The following is a 15,375-nucleotide window of genomic DNA, read 5'->3' as shown; positions in this document are numbered from 1 at the left end:
TGGTAATGTGCATGCTCACAGAAATTTCAGGCAAATAGAGTGTCAGGACCTGACTGTGCTCCTGGGAAATATGTGCAAAACTAAGAATGGTTTAAGTGAAGGACGAGCTGAGCCCAGCAGCCCAAGCCAGCAGAGTTTGCAAGGAAGTCTCTGTGCAGATTCAATCAGTGGCCTCTCTGCCAAGACTGTCAACAAAGGTGCCAATTAGTGCCAGTTGTGATGATGATTTTTGTGATGCCAGCACCTGTCCACTATGAACTGGACTGTGACCACCCTCACATTTCCCATTAGATGCTGAGCAGCTGTCAGGTGGTACCAGAGCTGAATGATGTATTAGGTTCTGTGCAAATCAGCAAGTCAGACTGGCTGTATTGTCTCTAAAATGCCTTTCATGTCAAATTATTTTAATCTCTTTTTAATAATGCAACTGACTTTGTTCCTTTGACTTTAGTCTGTTTTGTAGCTCATGGATTATTATTCATATAATACCAAGTAACATTGTGTGACAAAACAAAACAAATTCAAATGCAAGTATAACAAGAATTTGAGCTGCAGGCACAAAAATCACGCTTGCAAAAATGTATTTACACAGCCTTTTAGTGGCAATAAATTCTGTAATTGTAAAAGTCTATCTGACTTCAGCACAACGTCATCTTGACAAACGGAGACCTGTACAGAGATGTGTTTGCAGTGGACATGTACAGTTTTTAATGTATGCAGACTTTAATACTGTTTACCAGTTCAGTTTAGAGAACAAAAGCAGCTTTTTATATGCAGATGCAAACCAGGTATGCATGCACACATGTGCTGAGATCCTTACCAGGAGACCATTGCTCCTAGGGGAGTTAGTGTCTCTCACAGCCATTGTCCCAAACAGGCACAGGCCTGCACTGATGTGCTGTGCACACAAAATGTGCTGTGCACACAGCATGACCTCCTGGTCTGTGCTGTGCTCTGCACATCCTCTGCCTGCAGGACAAGCTTGGCTGGCTGATTGTAATGAAGTAGCCTGTGGGCAGCTGCCACTGGGTCACACTAACTCCTTGCCTTTATCTAAAGCAGCAGCAACAAATTCCCATGTGTGTATCCTTTTTTCTTTGACAGTGAAAATGATTAATGGAATTATTTTGTTTTAAGAAAACCTTACAGGAACTCAAAAGACTGAAATATTGGGTAACCTTTACATGGATAGGATCTGCACAGGATACTGAACCTTCACGGAGGCTCATTCAGTGGTGCATAACTTGGGCATCCCAGCACCTGAATGGATGCAAGATCATCTGTGCTAACCTTTTTTCTTTAAAGTGTTAGCTGCAATAAATGTTATTTTAAACCATATTTCGCAGAGTCTGAGTGTCCTTGTTTTCGGGATTACAAAGAACCAGCAACTCCTGGACAAAATCCTATTTGTGGGAATGTGTGTGCTGCACACAGCTTGTTGTGCTTTGATGTGTCTCTTTTGTGATCTTGCTTCAATATGACACCTTTCCATCAGCCTCATGTTTTTTGTTTGTTAATTTTGTTCTGCTGTTAATTTATTGAATATACCTCACAGAGGATTATATGATCCTTGTACTTGGAGATATTCTCATGGGTTCAAGGACACAACATTTCATGCAAAACTCATATTCACCATTCCACTGAAGAAAGTCTTCATGGAAATGCCCAAAACCCACATTATTTATTGGAAATAATTAATAAAAGGAGGTGTCTCTTCAAGTTCAAGCTTTTGAATTGGTTCATAACATGGACTTGATTATTCTGGCAATTTTTCAAAAAAGAATTACTGTAATTGTGTAGTGAAAAAAAAATCCATTTTATAGAATAACTAAATAAGGCTGCACAATGTATTCAAGGTGTTCCCCATGTTAAACACTGTGACCCAGTTCCTTCATCTGATGCATTGGACTGACTCTCTAAGAAATCCTGCAGATATTTGTGTGACTACACATTGAGTCTCCCCTCAAAACCCTGGATTCTCTATTCAGTCATGCCCTAAACACGATCTTTTAAAAGATGGATACAACTGCATATATTTTATTTTTTTCATAGCAAAAGTATGTATGGTCAGAGTTCTTATTAATTATAAAATTATAAATTATAAAAATTCACAGATTTGTATTGTGAATAATAATTAGGAACTGAAAAATAGTTTTATATGTTATTTTCTGTATGTGGCACATTGGATGGCTGATACGTTTGGTTAAGAAGAAGGAAAGAGCTATTTGTAGTAATTTCCGTTTCAAGGACTATTAGCTTAATAACAAGGAACTTGACAGAAACTTGTATCTAGTGGATTTTTTCTAGGCACAAAGAAATCATTAATTTCTGCAGGCACTTACGAAACGAACACCCATTAGGGATTTTTGTCTGTAGTTTTGCAAATCCTGTGAAGTTTTGAAATAGATTGCACATGCCAATGCATTGAAAAGCTATCCTACTTTATAGTCGCAAAACAAAGGATGAAAAATACTTTACAATCTCCAGTGGAAAATAAAATCACTTAAAAAAGAAAATAGAAAAAAACCCCCAACAAGTATAAATATACATACTTATACATTCATTTGAGATACTGAAAACATATTTTGGATATGGTTGTTTTGTCTCTCTTGACCAAAGCAGAATGGCTTTTCTCTGCAAGATGCTGCATGTAATGTACCACAGAGAAGATTTTCTTCAAGATGGTGGGGGAAAAAGAGGTTCAACATGATTTCTGATTGTAAGCTTGTGCAAACCCATGCAGGTCTACTTCAGCCAGTAATACTTCCAAGACTTTTTATCTTTGGAATGATATAAAATGTTTTCTTTAATAACTATTGATATCTTTAAAATCTAACTTGTTACATTTGTGGGTAATACCACAGGTATCATATCTCATGAGGACTGCATATAAGTAAATAATACAAGGGCATGGTATGTACTTAATTTTTTTCATTTTTAAGCACAGCACTTTTTCACTTAACATTTAACATGAGGACCCTGATGCTGTATTTTAGCAAGAAAATACAACATCCAGTTCCAGAAGATTTTTCCCCCCTTAGACCTATAAGCAAAAGGAAGAGTCTTTATGCAGATAATGATTTAAGGTAGGAAATTCTGACAGTTCTTATATTAAAACAGCCTATTGGATATACTGCAAATTCCTTTGCGTTCAAAGAATTCCATACCTTCAGAGAGTCTCCAAAGCATGTGTTGTGTGTTGGAATACATTATCTCTGCTCTTAAGTTTTTCAAAGAAAAGCTGGAAAATCAGTATTTTCAGCAGTGCTGATGCAGCACATTATTTGCTGCAGTTCAATATATTATGCAGCAAAACTGGGTGTACTGTGCACCTTCTGTTAACATATCTTCCCATGTTTAAGACTACAAAATATTAATGGAAAATGGGCCATATAAGCAGGAAAGTGTGTTGTAAAGGAATTGAAACAAATAGCATGCATGCTGGCTCTCTGCTTGGCTTAGGTTTTTGACATCTAGACAGAATACACAGTTGGACCATTAAAGCAGAAAGAGATTTATTCTGTGTAGTTCCATCATCTTGTTACAATCTTCGTCATGGAAAAGGAAGCAAGAACCTTGTGCCATTTTCAGTTCTTGTTTAATATCTTCTTCACAGGAAAATGCTGCCAGGATATTAAACTCATCTGTTCTTTTGGATAATAAGGATGTAATGTACCATTCTGACCTTTCCAAATGCTGTGTTTCAAATTACTGTTCATTAGATTTTTTTTTTCTTGATTAAAGTCTCACTAACCTGTAGAAACAGAATGAAATAAGATCTAGTCAAGACATAGCATATCAAGCACGATCATAACAAAAGCACACATTTGTAGAGCTCAAAGGCTATAACAGATATTAACACTTTGTTGTGCTATATGATTGCTCTGTTCATTCGTAACAAAGAAGCTAAAATTATATTTGTTTAAATTTTTCACGTGCTAATTCAGAGTCGCAAGCTGAAGAACTTTTATTTGGTTCAAAGTTTAATTATGAGAATAAGAAATACTCTATTTCTGGTATCCTGTAGAAAAGTTTCAGAGACAAAGTCATAAGAGAACTGAATTATAATCCTCAAATGGAAATGTAATTAAATGATAAAATATATACGGCTGAGGGCCAGATTCTGTTAACCTTATTCATTTTTTATTTATATTCAGAAATAGATATTAAGGGCAGAAGAAATGATGCATTATTGTCTAGTCTAACCTCCTGTGTGGTCCCAAAATTTATCTATCAACCCCTGTAGCTTCTGAATGATATGTAGCGTATCTTTCTAAGAGACCCAGATGGCTCTAATGGTTGGAAGCTCTCACTGTTAATGTGGTGATGGGGGAACAGACTGGAATTCCTGGCTCCAGCTAATTACACATTCCTTCCTCCTAAATTAGAGGGCTCTTTACTGTCAGGAATACTTTTTGCCTGTAGGCACCTGAAGGCTGTAGTCAAGTTACTTCTCAGTCTTTTCTTGACTGAATTAATAGCTAAGAATTTATTTAGAATTTCACTATTGGTATATTTTCCTGTATTTTTTTTTTATTTTTGGAATTATTTTCTGTACCTATTTTTGACTTTCCATACCTTTTTCAACAAACCATAAAGGTGCATGGCTTTCCAGTGAATTTGACAAATGTGAAAAAAGTGTGAATTTCTGAACACTATTTACCTATTTACTCTTACAAATATTACATTTGTCATCGAATAGCATCCCATTCATAGTTCATATCCAACTTACATTTATAATGACTCTGTGTCCTTCTCAAAACCATTATTTTTCTGAATAACTCAGGATCAAAACATACTTAAACCAAATGAATTATTAATCTAAACAAAAAATTAGATGCAAGCTCTCCCTTTGTATACAATTATGAATAGGTCAATACACTACTCCCTTGTGTTCACAGTTTAATTATTTTATCTGTAAGCGTCCATATTAATGGGACTTTAAACTGGAAGTTTAACACTTTAGGCTTGTTTCTACTTTCTTTTTAACAGTGAAGTGGTTTTGCCTACAGTTTAACCTCTGCTGAGGAGAATTGGCCAGGCTTGGGACTGATGCTACAGAATTACAGACACAGTGGTGATGAAATAACTCCTAATGGTGCTCCTGAGAGAGAATAACTCAGTGTTGGTGTGGATGTTATGAATGCCTCCTGAGGGACTGCACTATCTGTCAGACCAATTGCTTAGCTGTTGTTTACCTTTTCTGTCTGTGTGGATCAGTAAGCATTTTAAAAAGCACTGGGTAAGAATCTGTTAGCACTTATGAAACCACAAGACAAAATAAGAAAAAAAAATATTGTTGTAACAAGGAAATTGCCCAGTCTGGGCAGCGAATTTCTTTTAAGTGGCGCGTTTCATACTGACAAGTATTAAGAGATAAACATGGGGATGCAATGACAGATAACAATTCACATGATTCTCTGTAGGAAAATCAGACAAGTATCATCCAGAGGAGCAACAGCCTGAAGTTTCATGTATAACTTTCCCTCAGATACATTATTTTTCTGAGCCTATAGATCAGTATTAAGGAAATGTACATTTCTCTAGAAAATAAGCTGAACTCCAGGATGTAGTTGTAGCTGCAGGTTATACCAGTTACTTTCTGCTACAATGCTGGATCCCAGGAGAAGGCAAGTCATCAGTCAGGAAGGGTTTACAATGAACAGATGTGGTATTAACTATTTTCTCACTTTCAATTCATATAGACAGCCCAATATCAAAAGGAAGTAGCAAAGCCAAAGCAAGTAATTTAAGATCCTTTCAGAGATCTAGTATCCCTATGGATGCACATGTGGTTAGCCAGGAAATGCACACACACACACAAAGTGAATGTGTGAATTTTTTCGGTGTAAATTCACCGAAATGTGAATTTGCAACCTTTTCTAGTGTCTACATATTTGAACTAAGGGTGTGGCACATCAGCATTGGCTGTCCCCTTCTGTCTGTGGTTGCCTTCAAGGACATTCTTACTGGGGGCACTAAAGACTAGATGTATGAACTAATTACCATAATCTAACCTCAAGTGACTACAGGAATCATAAGAACTTTCTGCTGAATCCAAAGATTCCTTGGAGGAAACATTTCTCCTCCTTCTTGATCAGCTGCAATCCTTGGCATGCTTTCCTAGCAGGGCAGTACGTGGACAGAAGACTGGAACTCCACAGCGCTGTGCATGGCTACTTTGCCTGTCTACATGTGGTAATCTGAATCTGTTTAAGGATCATGAATGTTTTGTTTTGGGCTATTATAAAGCCTGCCACCCATACAATAGGACCATAAGGCTCTTCCTCTTCTCAGACTGAGATTGCTGTCACTCACCCTATTCAAAGTGTTACATGCAGAACTACACAAATATATTTTATTGACAGCAGGATCAGGCACCTTCATTTTTCATCCCAATATTAAGCCTAAATAAACTTTGGCATCATTGATTTTATGTTTTGTTTCCATGGGACTCTGAAAAAAGGGCCCAGAGAATAACAAATAAATAAACATCATTTAAAATGAGGAGGAAGAAAAAGTGAAGTCTAATTGAACAAGTGTGTAAAATGGACATGCTATTTTGACAGCATTAACTAGTGACAGCTTGATTTTTAGAACATTCTATCTTTTACTTTGAAAAATAAAATTTAGGTAGTAAACCTAGTTTTCTTGACAGGCCCTTGAAGAAAGGATAAGGATTTTATGTGACAGAAGATCTCATTGTGTTTATGAAACATTTTTTTGTGTCCTCAAATATTTTACGAGTAAGCCAAACCCATGATAACTAATTTAATTTTATCAATGGATTGTAACATTAAGGTTTTTCTTATTTTTCCTTTTTTTTTTTTTTTTTTTTTTTTTTTTCCTTCTGGCTTCTTTTCTGCTTTTTAAAGTTTTGGGTTTCTTGAAAAGTTGTACAATTTTCTCAAAAATTAAGTATCCGAGTCTCTTCTCTTAAGACATTAACTACATATGTATCCCATAGGAATCACCTTTTCTGGTAACTGGATAGATGTCTGGTACAATCACATTCTCTTATGAAAAGGGAAACAGGTGAATATTGACAATAGGTCTCAGGGCACGTTTTTATATTGCCAAGAATTTTGGATTTGTTATTACAGAGTAGGAATGAAGACAAACCCTTCATGTTTGCATAGGCAAGAAATAATTATTTTGATAATTTTGAAGTCATATGAAAATTCTAAGACACAGACCTAAAATTCAATATGCAACATTATTTGAAAGCCTTCCCTTTTTCTTACAGAGTATAATGAAGTCTACTCTCCAGAAATTAATAACATGAAAATACAACTTGAAAGAATTTACTGAAACAATTAAAATTGCACTTAGGGGTATTTTACTGATTTTATTTTTTATTGTTTTGTAGCAGTTTCAAGGCATCAAACTTTTTTTTTATATGGACAATTCCAATCTTCCCTGAAACTTAGAATTTACTTCCCAGCCAAATAGATTTGTGAAATCCAAAAAGAAAAAAACCGAGTGTACACTTAGTATCTGTCACAAGTGTGTGTAAAGCTATGCTAAATTCAGAAGAAATGTGACTGCTTCCCTGTCATCTTGCCAAAGGCAACAGCTGGTGAGTGCCTCAATCTCCAAAGAGGTGCTGGTTCAGAGATGTCACTGCCAGATCCAACGAGCAGTTACCAATCCACTACCCTTAGGGGCAGAGGGTGCAGGAAACTCTCTCACCAGGTAGGCTGACCCAGAGCACTTAGTTCTTTCACCTCCTGCTACGGATCTGCAAAAGCTCCAACAACTTTTGGAGACTCTGGTAGGAGGCTGGAAGCAGTGGCTGGAGTGTGGCTTGGGAAGAGTAAGACTGAAATCCATGAAACCCCAGCTTGATTGTGGCCCGTCCTACTGGGATCCATAGAGCCTAAAACCACAGCACAAACCTGAGAAGGCAGACATTCTAAGATCGCTGCTTGTACCCCTGGTTCTCAGCAGCAACGCCTGCAATTTCATTCTCATTCTTCAACTTTTCAGTGGTTTTCAATAGCTGTGAATTTAATCTCTTAAAGAAAAAAAAACCCACTATCAAAAAATAAATTGCTTTGGAAAATAATTTCAAATTTCATTCTCTCAGCTTTCCAATTAAAGCAGTTTGCTCATTATTATAGCTTTAGTTTGTACAATGGAATATTCTGTACATATTCATGCTATATTACATATATATGTGCTGTACATATGACAGACAGCAATTCCAGGTCTGTTAAATGTTTTCACTTAATACTTATTGAACACAGTCCCTGGTGCAGTGGGATGCTAAAACTCTGTGTGTAAAACCAAATAGATTTCAATGATGGTCCTACAAGCTTGTATTTTATATTTCCTCAAGTTCCTCCTGTGTCAGATCAATATACTCTTTTAAAGGGGTAAAATAAAGATCCTTTTATTTATCTGATTCTTAAAGGTATCAAATCTCAGTTGTTTCATACTGCATTACATGTGTACCATTGAACTGAAGTCAGTGAGCATCACTGAGGGTTTGTGCTTGCCTGAATTTAATCACCACTGTCCTTTGTGGTCACTATACCAAAAAGTCACTGCATTTCCAGTCCTGAATAAAGAATGCTGGTCATGCACACAACACCGAAAGTGAAAAAATATGTACCAGGAGGTCAACAATAAAGAATGAACCTTTCCATTTTTTGTTAATCCAAACATTTGTGTTTCTGATTTAGGGATTATGGTTCAGCAGATGCCAACTGTTTACATTTCAGGAAAGGTCCCTCTGGTATGTATGAAGGATTTGTCCTGAAGTGAGTCTGCTTGATCTCTATAAATATTTGGAGGTAGTGTGCTACTTTAATGGAATTAATAAAAATAGTGGAGATTTTTATTGGTACATAGATTATATTCCACAGAACATCTTTGAACTGACTTGATGAAGCCCATTTATGGAACTGTCTGCTGTACTCTCATATTTAGCACACCATCATTTTAGAGACAGATCTTACCACCTATACACCAGTGATGAGACCCACTGAGGTGAACAGAATGTCTCACTGTAGTAAGATACGACTTTTCTTTATATTTTACTTTCTTTGTCTGTCTGACATAGGAACTTGCTTACAGGTACGAGCTCCTCGAGTTGTACACAATCAGAGTGCTGGGAGAGGAAGGAGTATCTCAAACTGCAATAGGCAAATTTTAAAGGCTAATGATTTAATGACATCTTTTATAGCTTATGGGAAGTCAAACTTTTGCAGTTTTAGTAAAAAGCTTAAATGAGTTCTCATGCTTATTTTTCACAGTTATTACATTTAGCACTCTTAACTGTCCTTTACTTGGATAAGGATCATTCAAATATTTTAAATTATATGCCTAAATATATTATTGGTTTTTGTTGCATTGCCCTTCACTCTCCTTTTGCCCTTGACAAAATCAGTCATGCTGTCCCTTTTTCCAGTTCTGACAGAGAACTAGTTGTGCCAAACAATTTCCATGTGATGAAAATACCTGCACTTTTGTTGACAAGACAGACACATGCAGGATTCTATGAGGCATCTGTACCTCTGAAGCATATACATTGTATTCTTCAAGTGAATTACTTGCCACTGTAATGTTACGCTTACCTCATTCTTCCAGTTGAATCCACAGAAACTGGGATCAGCTGAATGATTTTCAACAGTTCACAAATATTTAAAAACAAAGTGGTTTTTACTCAAAAACCACTAATGCTAAATGCTAAACATAATACAATAGTACAGAAAATATTTCTGGGGCACAGGGCAAGTAGAAATTCTAAGAAAGAGATCTGGAGCACAAGAACAGCAGATACATAGAAAACACAGAGAACATAGATTGTATTTTTTTATTTAATTCAGGATAATTTTTTCCATGTTGTCATTACATGATACATTAGAAGAGCCTGCAAAAGTCTCACAGTCCTTGCACCCTCTTCTGAGGTTCTCTGCAGAGATAATTCTTCCTGATTTAATCGACAAACTCAGAGTGAGTACCCAAATATTCAAAATATTTTCCATTCAATTACCAATTAAACAACCAGTCATTACAAAAAATCTTGCTCTCTATGTCAATATTGTCATATCTTAAATATCTCTTTGGACTAGGGTCGATTGGGTGGAGTTAAAAAGCTGGGTGAGATTATGATAAAAAACCATAGGAATAATTGGAAAGCCATAATAAAAGGCATTCCACCACTTGCTATTCATATAAATATTGGGGCTGAATATACTTTAATTAGAATATAAGAATATGACTCAAAGTGAGATGTCAAAATAGGATGTGCATAAAAATATAAGTAGGATAGAACTGAAAAGACAAGACATCTCAGACATTATGTTAAAATGGGCCACTGAGAAATACCAATATGCAACATGCATTTTGACAAAATGCAGAAAGATGTACTTCAGAACTCTGGATACTAATTTTTATTCCTTGATTTTGAATTCATTGGATTCATAGAAAATATCTAGAAGCCACTGTGTCCATCCCTAAAAGGAACATCTGCTTGATGTGTAACTGATGTCCAAGAAACAATAAACAGTTGAATGGGATGGGCAATTACAATATTAGATTGATTTATACCCCAATAGCCTGCTTCAATATGCACGTAAAATACCTGAAAAATTCTAGTAGCTAAACTGTCAGTTCTCCCTGTAGATGAAAATTTTATTACTAATTTAATTTAGAAACAAGAAAAAACAGAAAAGCCCAGAGAAAACCAACTTTTTAAAAAAATGCCAAATGAGCTTGAACAAATCACTATGCCTAATTCCTAGTAAGCACTGAACTGAAATGCTTCTAATACATTTCATAAATATGTGTTTATGTGCAATGGGAATAAATATAATTCTGGTGAAAACATTACTCCCTAATCCCTCAGTAAGAATAAACATGGCAAATCCCACTTTAGTCTTCTAGAGGAACCCTAATGTTGAATTCTGCTCTGTACATTTAACACAGAGAAAAATTCTAGGGCAATGTGACATCTTATTTAAAAAAAAAAAAAAAAAGTTGTAAATTCTTCCCCTTTGAGACAAAAATGAGACATCAGATTCCTGAGCCTGGGGATGAACTTTCTCTGATGGCAGTTATTCCTGCTGGATAACCTATCACTACGTTTGTAACCTTAGCTTAGGTGTAGCACTGGTTATCCAACAGGCCATCTCTTTCTGGGTCCATACCACAATCTGAAAGAGGTCCTCTGTTTATCAGTGTAACTGCTTATTCCACCAATCCCCCCATGCACAAGTGGGAGATGATTGTATAGCCAGGTGCCAACACATGCAGCCTTTACCTGTACTCCATTTACTGAGAGATGAGGGTGCTTCATGCTGATCACTTTAGTTTTTAACCCATAGAAGAGTATGATTCCAACCTGTGTTATTTCTTATTTATATAAACACTGATAATTTATTGCCTGTTTTAGTACAATGGAAAATGATGCATGCATTGCCAGCCTGTTCTTGACTATTGCTTAAAAGGAAACAAATAAGCTAAAATCTGGGTTCACTTTTAAGGCTTTAACTTCATGTAAGTTCGCTGTTAAAGCTATAGAGAGTGCAAAATCTGTTGCCCTGGCAAGGAAACTTCCTACGCTAACATTCAGCTTTCTGCTCATGTCTGGGCACAGGAAGTTTCAGGAGCTGCTCCAAGTCATCCCTTTAAATCTGCGTTGTCACCTGATTTTGAAGCACGTTGTACCTTATTACCTTATGGGTAATTTCTATGCAAGCACTGTTGTGTAAGCACAATATCCTTGTTCCTTGCCTAAATTTCAGATATCTGTGCTAGGCAGCCTCCAAGGCACACAGCTTTTTATTCTTCAGAGAAAAAAAAGTATTCCATCTTGCTTTGTGTTTCCAACTTCCATCTTGAGATTCCAGCCTTTCTAACTTCGTGCATTTATCTAGTGACTAAGAGGATCCAGTTGCTTGTACTGAGGAATTGCTGCCCTAACTGAAGTCTTTGAACTTGTAATTATCTTTCAAAAGTCTTTACTGTACCATCTGTGTTCAAAAAGGTTTTATATCTTAAAATGTCAAGTTTAGAAGTACATTAGAGGAGACATTCAGAGCATACAAATATAACTATGGAGATGAGTATTAAATATTACTTTACAGGAAGATGGAAGTGCATGGATTGAATTTCTATCTTGGATTAGGATTGTATCCAACATTTACTGGTTCTGTCTTCTTAATTTTCTTCATGTCCCATGAAGACTGGCATTTTTAGGTTGCCGAAGCCTCTGAACAAATCTCATATCAATTCCACAGGAGCTATGATTAGCAAAGGTAGGTAACAGAAAGGACAAGACACTACAGCTGTGTGTAAGAGAGGCATTTCCAAAGAGTCTCTGAAAGACAAAACTGAGTTTACTCTTTCAGCAGTGGGAAATCTGCTCCTAAAAGAGGCCTTGAAGAAGAAGTCAATTTCTGTAGCATTGGAGTCCCTGGGTGGGCAAGGATAGGTTGGATTCAAATCTACTCAGGGACCCTCAGACAATGTCATTCAACTCTAAATGCAGATGTAGCACTGGCCAGAGAGCTGAACAGGGCTAAAACCTCAACAAATCACATGTGCAATTGGAGCTTCTACAAAAGGAGCTGCAGGAATAAACTCGAGGCTGTTTGTCACAAGAACTTGGGAGTGTGCGCCGTCTCTGTCCTGACCCACACCGCCCATCAGGTTACACATTTCTTTAAAGGAAAATTAAATGTCCACTGTGCAAGACTTTGGAACTGCAGTTGTTAAGTTATTACCCAATTTTAGACATTTTTGCATAGGGAAGTTCAAACTAGACATTTTTATTTCAGTCAGGAGATATCTTGTTTATTATCTCTGCATTATCAGAGAGACAGAAGAGAAGCAAGAAAGCTGACAACACTAATTGGATTGATAAATGTTAGGGAACCCAAAAAACCATGATGGGAGAGAGAAGTCTCTTTCAGTAGACTGGAGATTAAAAGGGAAAAGCTAGTAAAAATACCTAGCTTTGTCTGTGATCAGAAAAGGCTGCACTTCTCATTCAAAAACTAATATTCAAAAAATATTCAAAAAATAAGTCCTACTTTCTCAAATAGCAGAAGTAGAATCATGGTATTACTTACTGGGATGAATGAAGTGGTATCATTTTATCCAAAACCTTGAATCATTCTGCATAATTGCCATCCCATCCAATTTATTAAATTCAAAGAAGGTTTACAGGGAATATATGGAAACACCTGACCTTTCTCTTATCAGAGTGGGCTACAAAGAAAACAAATGCATTCTGTGGAGACTTCTGTGTTGAATTTTTGGCCCTGCCAACTCAGCACAGCTATCACAGCTCTCAGAGGATAATCTGGAAATGCACAGTGACTTCAACCCTGTATATTTGTTTTGCTTGAACACAGTAGACAAGAACTCTCTATGGACACTCTCCATGCTTAGTCTATCATCACAAGAGCTCCTGAGGAAAGAACTGATATTCTGCAATAATTTGCTGCTGCAGCATCTTACTCTATTTCAATTGTGTTGGCCATTCCTATAGCTTGTGCTCTGTCAGAGTACTTATGGAGAGTGCAGCATATACCAGTTTATCCACAACCATGTTCAAGTTCAGAAAAATAAGTAAAAAAAAAAGTTTTTTTCTACCCCCCCCCACCTAATTTCACATATTGAGTCTAAGGAAAAATTTACTCTTTTGGGTAATTTGTAGAGAAGTACAAATAGATGCGTGGAGTGACTTGCCAACTTATTCCATAAAAAGGATGCACCTAAACAATAGCTGGGCAAATATTCAAAGAAACATAGTAATAATAATGACAACAACAATACAACAATAATAACAACAACAACAGTAACAGAAGGGAACAACCGAGGAAGACCACGAAGGGTAGAAGGGCAATGTACAAGTGGTGAAAATTTTATGGCCTGCAGAAACATAAATAGTAGTGATGAGACATAAATCAAAACATAGCTACTTCATCTTCAGGCTGAGGTTACAGGATGACAATTAGAAAATTCTGTTTTCAATATAAGTGGATTTGTTTGACTACAGTCAGGAGAGACAACAATTTGATGCTAAAGATGCATTTTAAAATGAAATAAAATTTCAAGGAGAGCTGTGATTTGAAATGCAACATTTATTTCTACCTTATAAGGCAGTGTTAGAAGAAGTTCCCTTCACATCTTCCTCAATAGCTTTTATATTAGCAAATGCTCATATACTCAAGTGCAAAATTACTGTAATAGAAAAAGTGAAGGGGTTCTTTTAATTTGCTTTGCTGTTTTGAACATTCAGTGACCTTCAAAACATGCAAAAAACCTATTGGTTTATTCACTCACTAGAAGGCTTTAGAAATATCTCATCACTTTTACAGGAGTAATTGCCAGAGCTGTGAAATTTGGTGATTCAGATGTTAAGAATAAACTGATGTGCCTTATATATGCTAACAATAGGTTCAAAAGCTATTGGATAGCATAATATTCATCTCTAACCTGGAGAAGATTTAGGATATTATTCCATAGAAATAACAGAATGAATGGAAATCAGTTAAAAGGATTAAATCCACTGTAGAGAGATGTGAAGCATAAAGCCATAGTTAATGACTCGTGATCTCTCTCCCTCCACCCCTGTCAATGAAGTCTCTTTATTCCTCTTTGGTCTATGCAAATCATGTATATGCCTCTCATGCAGCAGTTCATGACCTTGTTCAAGTACTTAGTCTTTTCCTTAAAAACTCAGATGATGGTAAGATTACTTTTTTTAAACAGCAATGAAATGTATTATACATGTGTGAATCAAATGAAAAATATTAATTCTGAAATGGTAGCTCTATTGACTAAAAAAGTTTATGTAAATCAAATTTTCACATCTTTGTTCCAAGCACTCCAAAAGAAGATGTGATGCTGAAACCAGGGTATTATTTTGGCATGCTTACTCCTTCTCCTGATTTTCTCTGATCTCTTAATATCTGCATTGTGGTTCCATATAACAAAGCAAAATATGTACTGTTCTTTCCCCAGCTGAGCCACCTGTGGAGTGTTTCAGAGTATCTAGATGTGGCACTCGGTGCCATGGTTTAGGTGTTAGGGTTAGTTGAGGTGTTAGGGCTGGGTTGCACTCGATGATCTTGAAGGTCTTTTCCAACCTAGTTATTCTGTGATTCTGTGATTTAGATTGAGACAATACTTCATTATACAAATATAAATCTCTGGGACTTAACTCTTATTTCAAGTGACAACATAAACTGTTTAAATGTTTCTCATACTAAAAAGATCTCAAATTCGTATTTCCATTATGATGAAATTCATACCAAACTCTTACTGAATAAATAACATATGCACTGTTATTGAATAAAAAGAATTGCATATCTAAATAGAAGGAATTGAAGTATTGTTTTAAAGACAACTGAATCT

General features: G+C 36.2%; 1 protein-coding gene across 8 annotated transcripts in view; it reads right to left on the bottom strand.

Moving 5' to 3' along the window:
- Window positions 1-15,375, bottom strand: part of KHDRBS2 (KH RNA binding domain containing, signal transduction associated 2) — a 359,384-nt gene that overhangs the window by 12,365 nt on the left and 331,644 nt on the right. For 7 of the 8 annotated variants that reach the window (XR_008429897.1, XR_008429895.1, XR_008429898.1 and 4 more), the window contains one exon: window positions 3,499-3,754. The exons of the other annotated variant lie outside the window; for it this stretch is intronic. The gene's annotated coding sequence lies outside the window, so the exon portion shown is untranslated. Of the gene's footprint in view, window positions 1-3,498; window positions 3,755-15,375 lie in introns of those variants that run through there. 8 annotated transcript variants of the gene reach the window in all.

The sequence above is a fragment of the Vidua chalybeata genome, chromosome 3, assembly GCF_026979565.1.
Source record: "Vidua chalybeata isolate OUT-0048 chromosome 3, bVidCha1 merged haplotype, whole genome shotgun sequence".
Taxonomy (NCBI): domain Eukaryota; kingdom Metazoa; phylum Chordata; class Aves; order Passeriformes; family Viduidae; genus Vidua; species Vidua chalybeata.
Note: the sequence above shows the minus strand (reverse complement) of the source record. Positions and strands in the feature narration are given on the sequence as shown.